This window comes from Gracilinanus agilis, chromosome 1 (genome assembly GCF_016433145.1).
Source record: "Gracilinanus agilis isolate LMUSP501 chromosome 1, AgileGrace, whole genome shotgun sequence".
Taxonomy (NCBI): domain Eukaryota; kingdom Metazoa; phylum Chordata; class Mammalia; order Didelphimorphia; family Didelphidae; genus Gracilinanus; species Gracilinanus agilis.
This window is the reverse complement of record NC_058130.1, coordinates 124663305-124674569: the sequence shown is the minus strand read 5'-3', so window position 1 is coordinate 124674569 and position 11265 is coordinate 124663305. Positions and strand designations below refer to the sequence as shown.

The following is an 11265-nucleotide window of genomic DNA, read 5'->3' as shown; positions in this document are numbered from 1 at the left end:
AAACCTTATCTAGACCATATAGTTGGTCAGGACCTCTGGTGGTTTGCAATGTTCAGCAATGTGCTGGCAGTTTAGATGAAAACGTCCTGGGGCTGTTCAAGAGACAGATTAAGCCCAAAACCACAACTCCTATCTCTTTCCCCACTCCAGTTCCTTTAAAAGAACCCTGCTTGCAGCCCCTGAGAGGAATGCTACTTTGCAGCTTCCCTGGTGCACCAGCTCAATAAACAGACCTCTTTGTGTATTGCAGTGTTGGTCTTGGTTTGTTGGGTGGGCTCATGGAGAACGGACCCCTAACAATGTCACTTACCCCAAGTCTATTCCCCTGATCCTCTCTTCTATCTCTTAGCCAGTACCATATTGTTTTGATGACCGCGGCTTTATAGTATAGTTTACTATCTAGTACTGCTAAGCCACCTTCCTTCACGTTTTTTTTTTCATTATTTCCCTTGATATTCTTGACCTTTTGTTCTTCCAAATAAACTTTGTTATAGTTTTTTCCAATTCAGTAAAAAAAGTTTTTTGGTAGTTTGATAGGTATGGCACTAAATATATAAATTAATTTGGGTAGGAATGGTCATTTTTATTATGTTAGCTCATCATACCCATGAGCACTCAATGTTTTTCCAATTGTTTAGATCTAGTTTTAATTGTTTGGAAAGTGTTTTTCTGACATTTAAAAAGAGTCTTCATACTCAAAAAGGCTGGGAACCACAGCCTTAGAACCTTTCTTTTTTTTTTTTCCTGTCATTGTAAGCATCCTTTCCCCACTTAAGAACTGTTGCACTGAGTAGTAAATAACTAATCTTCTTGAAGGCTTTTTTTTCCCCTTCCAGAATGCAAACTTTGTTGATGCTAACTTGTAGACAAATGTGGCAAAGTCTATCTTTTATCAATATATCTTTATGCTTTGCCTTTGATGGTTATGACTCATCTTGAGTCATTCTGGCTTAATAAATCATTTTCCTATTATGATAAAGTAGCAAAGACATAGGAATGACTTGGCCCAGTATATTGCNCACATGAACCCCTGAGCCCCCCTGCACACCACACCTGCAGCCGCTCCCATGACCCCGACTCGACAGTCGCACTCCCTGTGCGGACAGTCGGGCCCTTGATACAAGGTGGTCCCCTCGCTTACTTTGTAAATGTAAAAGTCATTCAGAAAAAAAAGTTGAATGTTATTATTGAGAACTCATTCTAGAATTTAAACTTGGGATTTTTCAAAATGAGATGTTCTTTTAATGTATGTGCTGTCAGAACTAACAACAAGTAATCATATGATACACAAGAAGTTTTTAAAGTGGTTAATCTGTACATGGGATTTAATAATACAAGTACTAAAATTTGAAAAAGGTGGAATTTCTAAACAGTGTTATATTTGACTAGGGTTGTATGAACTGTTTTTAAAAATGTGTACAATGTATAAGAAGGAATTTGTGATCTAGAGATTAACATGTATTCAGACTCAAACTGCTAGAAAGTAATGATGAATGAATACAAAATATGGATACATTTGGACTATAAAGAGAATTAAGTTTTTCTACCTGAATAGGTTAAGGTTTTATGATGTGCAAACTGTATGAAATTAACAAGAGAAAATTTGACCAGCCCAGGAAGCTAATAGGATTACATGCAATAAATATAGTACCTTTCCTCTTTTGAAATAATGGTAAAGGAGGAGAAGCCAGAGGAAATAAGAGTAATTGATAAAGAAATAATAGGTGTGAATTCTAGAACAAATGGTAAACCAGAATAAAAGATGGAATTTAATGGTATGTTTATTTTTGTGATGGTAACAGAGAGCTAAAGAAAGTGAAGAGGTAAAGTGTATTGTGTTTGAATACAGAAGAAGGAGAGACTTGAATGTCCTGAGTATGCAGATTTGTGATGGGTAAACGGAAGTTGTGTTCTGCCTTTTAAGCAGAGGATTTGAGGGGAAGAGAAAGAGGAAGGAGAGATGAAAGAGAACAGATATGGAGGTGAAAGAATAAATAGATGTTCTACTCTTATAATTGGATCCTTGACCTTGGGGATAATTTCTAAAGTTAATGTATATGGTGTTGGGAAAAGCACAAATAGTTCTGGAATTTCTTTTGGAAGTTACACTGAAGAGATTCCTGTATGGCTTGTCTTAGTCTTTCAGATGGCCCAGATACAGGAGATGATAACAGCCCTGATTTATATTTACTATGGAGGTACTCAATCCAGCACTCCTGTTCCTTAATTCAGGTTTTGTGACTAAAGTGTGATATGTTAATTATTGCCAGAATATGCAAGAATAACTGAGTGATTAGCCTGGAGGGATGTGTAAGGCTTGTTTGAGGGTATGGAGATTGTTTTCAGACTGCTGCTTAGCAGAATTTCTCTGAGCTGTAATGGGAAAGACTTGTCTTTTAAGGAAGGAGGAGGCTTCAGAGATCCAGTGGTGATATAGTACTAAAGACAGAGAATGTTCTGTGATGGTTAGGAGAGGCAATTCTAGGGTTCAACCTGGACTGGACCTCTTCTGACCATCTAGGCTACTAATCCTTGAGTGACACAAGGATGGCATGAGCCAGTGACAGCTTTGGCCTGTACATGGAGCCCCTCACTATGTGTCCCTTGGGACATGAGGAAATGTTTTTCCTATTTGCCTTCCCTTTTTGGAGCAAGTTCCCATAATCAGCACTTAATGCAAGTTGTGAATTAATGTTTCCATCTCCCTGAACAACCTATTAGGTTAATAATTGAAAATTATCAAATTGTTAGGGAACGCACTTTGAGAAGTGAGTGAAATTTAGTGATAGATGACTTATAGCTTGCAGCCTTAATTTACCACAACTGAAGTGGGATTTTGAGCTTGGAAATATAACCCAAAACTTTCTGGATTTCCTCCAGAATCTGGGATAAAGAAATTTATCTGTAAAGTATTGTTATTCAAGTAGTTATAGATGCCATATTAATGTGGGCTTTACAAAGGATATTTTTTTAGCAGAAACATCACATGCCAACTCTGCAAACAACTTAGGGATCAGAATTTCCTAAATGGTTCAATTCCTGTCAGAGGAAGATTTCTGAGGATAAAATCTGTTGACTAACATACCCAAATGTTAATGTTTAATATCAGTTTCTATTGTGCTAATTTTCTCTCTTTGTATCTGGTGTTCTAGTTTTTGCCCCAGTCCTAGGTTCTAGGATGCTCCCCCTTGTAACCTGTCTGTCAGTCTGGGGAAACAGTCTCTGGTCTCCAAGCCTTCAGGACCCTGGCATTCAATGCAGAGACACCCCTGAAAACCCTGTACCCACAGCTCCTCCTCTTGTTCCCCGCTCTCAGAGATTCTACACCCCTTCTCAGCTTGAAGAAGCTACAGAAGATTGAAACCATCAGCCCTCTTCCCTTAAACATTTGAAGGAGGGGAGGGGAGATGGCTTCGGACCTTGTGGGACATTGTACCCCAGAGATAGCATAGAACATTGTACCCCCCATAGTGAAAAAGTTTCAGGAAAATCCCTTTGCTTTCACTATGTACCTTTCCCCTTATTCTTAACCCAGTACAGTCTTTCTTATCTTCCCCTGACAGGCCTAAAATACCAGAGGCTTTCTGACCCCTGACCCTAACACCCCCTTTTTCCCCCTTGATGGATGGCTGTCAGATGCTTCCTGACCTCTTTGTCCAGAAACCTTATAAAAACCCTTGGCTAACATATCCAAGGGGTCGGTTCAGGCATGACTCTCTATTATACTGATCAGGACCTCCTCCAAACATGGGATCGCTTATCTTCTAGGAACCTGTTACCCTTGCCGTCACCTTGGCCACCCTCCTAGGGCTTTCAGGGGCAGGGGTGGGCATTGCTTCCCTCATAACACAGGCTCAGGGGTTCCACCAGCTCTGCCAGGCAGTCAACGAGGATCTAGCCAGGCTGGAATCCTCTATTACCCTTCTCGACAAGTCCCTCGCCTCCCTCCCCGAGGTAGCCCTTCAAAACCACCAGGGCCTGGACATCCTCTTCATTAAGGAAGGAGGCCCCTGTGCGGCCCTGGGCGAAGAGTGTGGCTTCTATGCTAATCATTCTGGGCTTATCAGGGACTCTAAGCAAGCTGAGAGAGGGCCTGGAAGCCTGGAGGAGGGAGAGAAAAGGCCAGCCCTTGGTATGCCCAATTATTCCATTCCTCCCCCTGGCTCACCACCTTGATCTCCTCTCTTCTTGGATCTCTTGTACTTTTAATTTTAATTCTAGTCTTTGGCCCCTGCATTTTTAATTACCTCGTCCCCTTTATAAAAGAACGCTTGAGTACTGTCCAGATAATGGCCTTCCGCCAACAGTATCAACCCCTAGCCACCATAGGGCCCCAATCTAGAAGCTATGAACTGGCCCAGTGGGCAAGTCTTCCCCCTGTCCCTTAGAGAAAAAGAAGTGGGGAATGAAGAAGGACATTTTCCAGTATAAACCTTATCTAGACCATATAGTTGGTCAGGACCTCCGGTGGTTTGCAATGTTCAGCAATGTGCTGGCAGTTTAGATGAAAACGTCCTGGGGCTGTTCAAGAGACAGATTAAGCCCAAAACCACAACTCCGATCTCTTTCCCCACTCCAGTTCCTTTAAAAGAACCCTGCTTGCAGCCCCTGAGAGGAATGCTACTTTGCAGCTTCCCTGGTGCACCAGCTCAATAAACAGACCTCCTTGTGTATTGCAGTGTTGGTCTTGGTTTGTTGGGTGGGCTCACGGAGAACGGACCCCTAACAATGTCACTTACCCCAAGTCTATTCCCCTGATCCTCCTCTCTATCTCTTAGCCAGTACCATATTGTTTTGATGACCGCGGCTTTATAGTATAGTTTACTATCTGGTACTGCTAAGCCACCTTCCTTCACGTTTTTTTTTCATTATTTCCCTTGATATTCTTGATCTTTTGTTCTTCCAAATAAACTTTGTTATAGTTTTTTCCAATTCAGTAAAAAAGTTTTTTGGTAGTTTGATAGGTATGGCACTAAATATATAAATTAATTTGGGTAGGAATGGTCATTTTTATTATGTTAGCTCATCATACCCATGAGCACTCAATGTTTTTCCAATTGTTTAGATCTAGTTTTAATTGTTTGGAAAGTGTTTTTCTGACATTTAAAAAGAGTCTTCATACTCAAAAAGGCTGGGAACCACAGCCTTAGAACCTTTCTTTTTTTTTTTTCCTGTCATTGTAAGCATCCTTTCCCCACTTAAGAACTGTTGCACTGAGTAGTAAATAACTAATCTTCTTGAAGGCTTTTTTTTCCCCTTCCAGAATGCAAACTTTGTTGATGCTAACTTGTAGACAAATGTGGCAAAGTCTATCTTTTATCAATATATCTTTATGCTTTGCCTTTGATGGTTATGACTCATCTTGAGTCATTCTGGCTTAATAAATCATTTTCCTATTATGATAAAGTAGCAAAGACATAGGAATGACTTGGCCCAGTATATTGCCTATGCATTTGCAAATACAACTCTAGGGAAATGTTGAGAAAGTGTGAAGGAAAGAGCTAGAAGCATTATTTACCCAGATCTGTGTGAATAGGGCAGCATAAAATTGTGGAGCGAGCATAAGACAGAGCAGCAGGTTCTGACACTTCCCAACCAGGAGACTTGGAGCAAAAGTCTCTTCACGTTCCCAAGTTTCATTTTTCTCATCCATTATCATACTTGCACTGTGTACCTCATAAGGCTTGAAACAGTGTTTCAAAAGCCACTAAACATTCTTTAAACATTTTAGAGGGTGGAGCAGGGAGGATGAAGACAGCCAAGATAATGGAAATTTGCCTCAGGGAGTGAAATTTGGAAGTTACTGATAGCACTTGCACACCAACAAGATAGAAATCTCAACTTCAGTACCTAAATTATCAAGATAATTAGCTAAAATAGGAAGGTAACCAGTGGTACTTCCATCCTGGGCTCAAAGATCTAAAAAATGTCTACAGAGGTTGCCTGAGGAACTAAAAAGTTCATACTTGCAATATGTGCTAAAGGGAGATCTTGTAAAGAAGTGTTTTGTTCATCTTAAGACATTATAGAAGTGTTAAGTATTGTTATTGTGGCTATCCTTAATAATAATAATAACAACGATACCTTTCTGGCATTCACATCACTTAATCTTTCAGAAAGGGAGTTTCCAAATAATGCCTATTCAGAGGGGTTGGTAGGAAGATCAGATACAGTAGTTTCCTTGCCTTGAGCCTCTGCCTTCTCCAATCACAGTGCCTCACATTGTGCCAAATGCCAAAATGATTTTCCTAAAGCACACATCGTTCTCTTGCTCAACAAACTCAGGGGCTTCCCATTATCTGAAGAATTAAATATTAGTTTCTTTGGCATTTAAAGTCTTTCATAACCTGGCTCCAACATACCATTTTTAGGCTTATCATACATTCTTCTTCTTCATGTGTTTTATAATCTGGCCAACTTGGCTCATTTCCTATTCCATACACAGAGCATTCCATCCCTATCTCTGTTCCTTTGCAGCATGCCTGGAATGCACCCCCATAACCCCCTTGAAGGAGAGCTTGATGTTATCTGATTGGGGTCTGGGCAGGGAGGATGTCCACTTAAAGAATTAGGAGGCTTTGATGAATCTTTTAAAATAGAGGACTTTATTGAATGAATGGCTAGGAGGCAGGTGCAGGTAAAGTTTGCCTTCTTTGGGGAGAAGGGATCCAGGATTTTGATACCTTAAAAGAATATGGTCACTATGTGACCCAGAAAGGAAGTTGGGGAGGAGGGGGCAAACAAGGAGAATTTAGGTGACATTCCCAGGTGAGATGTCCTGGTGTCTGGAGGAGAAGCAGAGGTATACTTCGTTTGTGACCTATGAAGTCCAGATCATAAAGGTGTGTGAGTTGCACATCTCAGAAAATCTAGTGATGTTTGAGGTACAAACAGAAGGTATACAGCCATACTAAAGCCTTCATCATAAAACAGAAGGAAATGCATCTCTTGGAGAATCCTTTGTTTATGCAGTTGTCTCTTTGGTTGCTCCTAGGTCTGCTTTCACTACCTGAACTCCTGGGATTTGGGATGGAGGAATTCCTCACATACTCTTTCTGACCTGGGATTCCTCTAGAGACTTGGGGTCTCAAGGGGACCCTGCACTCCCATTCCATCCTGACCTCAACCTTTTAGAAAACCTTTCAAATAGCACCCCAAATGTCACTCCTCCATGAGCCCCTCCCTGATTCTTCTAAATCCTAAAGGCTTTTCCTCAAAATAATCTTATATTTCTTTTGCAGACATCATTTGAGAATGTGTTATTTTCCTTGGAAGAATACAAGGGGGCTGAGGGTAGGAAACTGAGGCCCACGGTTAGATAGGAAGTTGGTAACAGAATTAAGACTTGAATCCAAGTGTCCTTGACACCCAGTTCCACATGTTTTTTCCACTGTGCCATGTTACATATTCCCTAATAGTTCAGAATGGGATGAACAGGTATGGTAAGTACTTTGAAAAGTATGGAAGCACTATACAAATGTAAGGTGATGATAATAGGATCATGAGTTTGCAGCCCTAAATGGACCTTATTATTATTATTAAAGCTGCCCGGTTCATCTTCCTTTCTTATTCTTTTTTTTTAAACATCATATCAGTTATCCCTCTTTATCTTAGTTTAAATAAAAAACAAATAAAAAACAAAACCTCCCATAGTTATTCATTAAACAGTCAAGCAAAACAAATCCCACTTGGGCCATTAAAAATATTCCATTATATTCATATGCCATAATTTTTTTAGCCATTCCCTAATTTATGGGCATTCCAGTTCTTTGCTCTAACAAAAAGCACTACTATAAATACTTTTATGTGTAGTAGTCCTTTCCCCTTTGTATTTTATCTCTTACCTATAGCCCTAGTAGTGGTATCATGAGACCAAAGGATATGCACTGTTTAATGGCTTTGGTGAGTATGGTTCCAAATTGATCTCCTAAATTATCATTTCAATGCACTACTATATTCATGTTCCTACATCTCCTTCAACAATTATCATGCCCCTTTTTAAAAAAATCATCTCTGTCAACTTGATTAAATCCCCTCCATTTAGAAGGAAAGAAACTGAATAGTAGAAAAAAAATTTTTTTGTATGGTTCCTTTTTGTATGGTCTTGCTCTCTCCCTCTTCCTTCCAATTAGAAATTCAGAATGTATATATAATATGTATACACACACATATATACATATATATGTATATATACATATATCTATATTGAGCTTTCACTAGGCTATTAGGAAAAAGTCCTCATTCTCTGGTGCAGTAAGGTTCACTCTTTGGACTAGGAATGTATTTGTGGCATTGGAAGGAATTGCTCCAAATAAAATAGTGGGGACATGTTAAGTGTCTTCTTGATAAGATACTTCTCTTGTTAGTGTCCTGCACTGACCTTATCAACTTTTAATGCCAGATGTTCCAATTTTCTATATCTGAGGGAAAACCAGCCATTCCATCCCAGGGACGGGGAGCCAGGCAAACTCCTCCCTTTTGTTTCCTTATAAAATATCATATAATTGAATTCTGTTTCACTGGCAAAAATCAAGCCACACCCTTCATTTCCTTTCCCATGCATCAGCCAAGTTTCCTGGTTCATAAGACCAGGTATTTATCTAGGGTTCCCAAATAGCCAGTGCTAAATGAGTTTATATCTACTCCTCACAGGAAGATCCTGCCTTTTTATTCACCATAGGTAAGTCATATAATTTGAATGTCATGCCAAATTGTGATGGTTTTGTACAAGCCTATCCATCTTTTTAGAGTTTCTGTAATTTAAGCAAAGGAATGCATTTTGGGGACTACTGGCTGGGGTCAAAGGGATGTCTATAACTATGCAATATTACTGGATATAGAAGCAGCACAGGACTTGAAGAGATCTGGGTTTTAGCATTGTCTCTGACATTTACTATTGATATGATCCTGGTCAGGTTACTCTCTCTTTCCAATCTAAAAAATAGGAATGATATTATTTGCTTTACATATTGTTCAGGACTTCTGAGGGGAAAGTGCTTTGTAAACCTTAAAGATCTATGCAAATGAAAAGTTATTCTAGAGTGACAACATAATATAATGGAAAGTGTGCAAGACTTGAATCAAGTGGATCCAGGTTTGAATTTGAACTCTGATGATTATACTGGCTAGATAAACTAACCAATGACAAGTTACAAAATCCTGGAACTCTCATTTTCCTCAACCGCAAAATAGGCATAAAAATAACAGTATGGTACAGTAGGAAGAGACTGAAATTTGAAATCTAAGGGCTTTGATTCAAGTTCTGGCTCTGATACTTATCATTTACCTGTTCTTGGGCAAGTTCTTCATTTCCTCAGTTCTTAGTTTCTCACCTATAAAATGAAAGAGTTAGAAAAGAGCATCCCCAAGATTGTCAGATCTGTTATCCTGTTTCACAGAGTTGTGATGAAAAGTGTCTGCAAACTTTAGCATTCTACAGAAATATGAGTATAACAAAACAGAGGTAACAATTGCCACCTTGTCAGATGTCCTCTGGCATCCCTTCCCTTTTGGTGCTGTCTTCCCTTATTAAACTGTAACTCCTTGAAGAAAGAAATTGTCTTTCTTTTTCTTATTTGTATCTCCAGTGCTTAGCACAGTGTCTGGAACATAGTAGGCACTTAATAAATGTTTTTCTTATTGCATCATAAATATTCATGAATATGTGAAGTAGATGAGATTCCTCCAGCGTCAGGACCTGTTGGTGAGTGCCATTCCCCAACTGTGTTCAACTATGATTTAGAATGACTCTATGAAGTTCTCTGAGGTACATAAAGATTAAGTGGCTTGCACAAGGTAACAGAGTAAATAAGTTCATTATGCAGGAAATAAACTTAATTTTTCTTGAACCTAGCAACTATGGCAGGTTGCCTCTTAACTAGCCACATTACATCAAATATAGGCTTTCCTTTTCTTTCACATCTGGCTGGCTGTCTTAAATCTGAGTGTGGCAACTATGCCAGGATTCAAAGAATCTGTGATTTCTTTAAGCAAAGAAACTGGAATAGAACCTTCTTACATGAAAATAGATTTCAACGGTCTATCAAAGGATCTAGAAGCCCTTTTCTAAGATGGTGGCAGTGACTCTTTCCTGGCTCTTCGGGTGGTGGTGCAAGGGGATATGAAAGAAAGCCAGATGATGCCTCAGAGACCTACCCCTCCAGAGCCCTCTGGACCTCCTACCTCCTTTCAAGCAGCACCCCAAGTCCAGTCACACTCCAGGATATTTCATTGGATTCCTGAATACTGGCCTTGCTTATGGGCTCCCAGCTGGTTCTCATGATGTACCTGTCCCTTGGTGGTTTCCACAGCCTTGGTGCCCTGTTTGGTCAATACCCAGGTCCCACCTTTGATTATTCATGACCCCACAATGTCTATACTGAGCTGACTGCCTGGGGCCCCTGCTATCCTAGCGGTTCCTATGGCTCCAGAGGCTTTGCCCTACTGCCCCAACTGTTCTCCTCTCCTAGTGGGTCTTGTGTCAGTGTCCTTTAGCCCAGTGCCATCAATGGTACAAATTTTGGAGAGGAACCCTTGAGTAGAGCTTGCAGGCCACTACCATCCAGGGGATTGTGAGCCTCAATCTCAAACCGCCATCATTGTGCCCCATCAGGCTTGGGAACTCCATCTTCAGCTGCTACCCTACCACCTACATCCTTTTCTACAATGTCAGCAGCTTGTCTACAGCATCTATGTTATCCACCAGGCTGGAGATGGAATATTTAACAGGGAAAAGTTGCTTCAAGTGGGGATATAGGAGGCCCTTCATGATGAAGAGTGGGACTGCCTTTTTCTGCATGATGTGGACTTGCTGCCTGCACATGATCATAATCTTTATGTGTGTGATCCTTGGGGGCCCAGGCATGTTGCTGTTGCCATGAACAAGTTTGCATATAGCTCCCCATACCCCCAATACTTTGGGGGGGAGGGTCTCTGCTCTTACTCCAGATCAGTAGCTGAAGATGAATGGCTACCCTAATGAATATTAGGGTTGGGGTGGAGAAGATGAGGATATTGATGCCAGAGCAGATTAACTGTGATCCCTGGACATCCCATATGTGATACTCCAAGTCCTTTTCCTCTTAAGACCACCTCCTCTTCCTCCCCCTTCCTCACTTGCTCCTAGTCCAACTACTCTTTTTGTAACTTTTTCCTACTTACCCTTCCCCAGTTGGTACCTTATGACTTCATCTGGGTCTGGCTTCCTACTATGTCCCTTCATTTCCTTTTTCTGCTTCTTGTATTTCCAGTTCTGGCTGGCTTTGC

At 40.4% G+C, this 11265-nt stretch overlaps 1 pseudogene; it reads left to right on the top strand.

The window, feature by feature from the left end:
- The first annotated feature begins 10242 nt into the window (after positions 1-10242).
- On the top strand, positions 10243-11033 carry LOC123248424 (annotated as a pseudogene).
- The last annotated feature ends 232 nt before the right edge of the window (positions 11034-11265 follow it).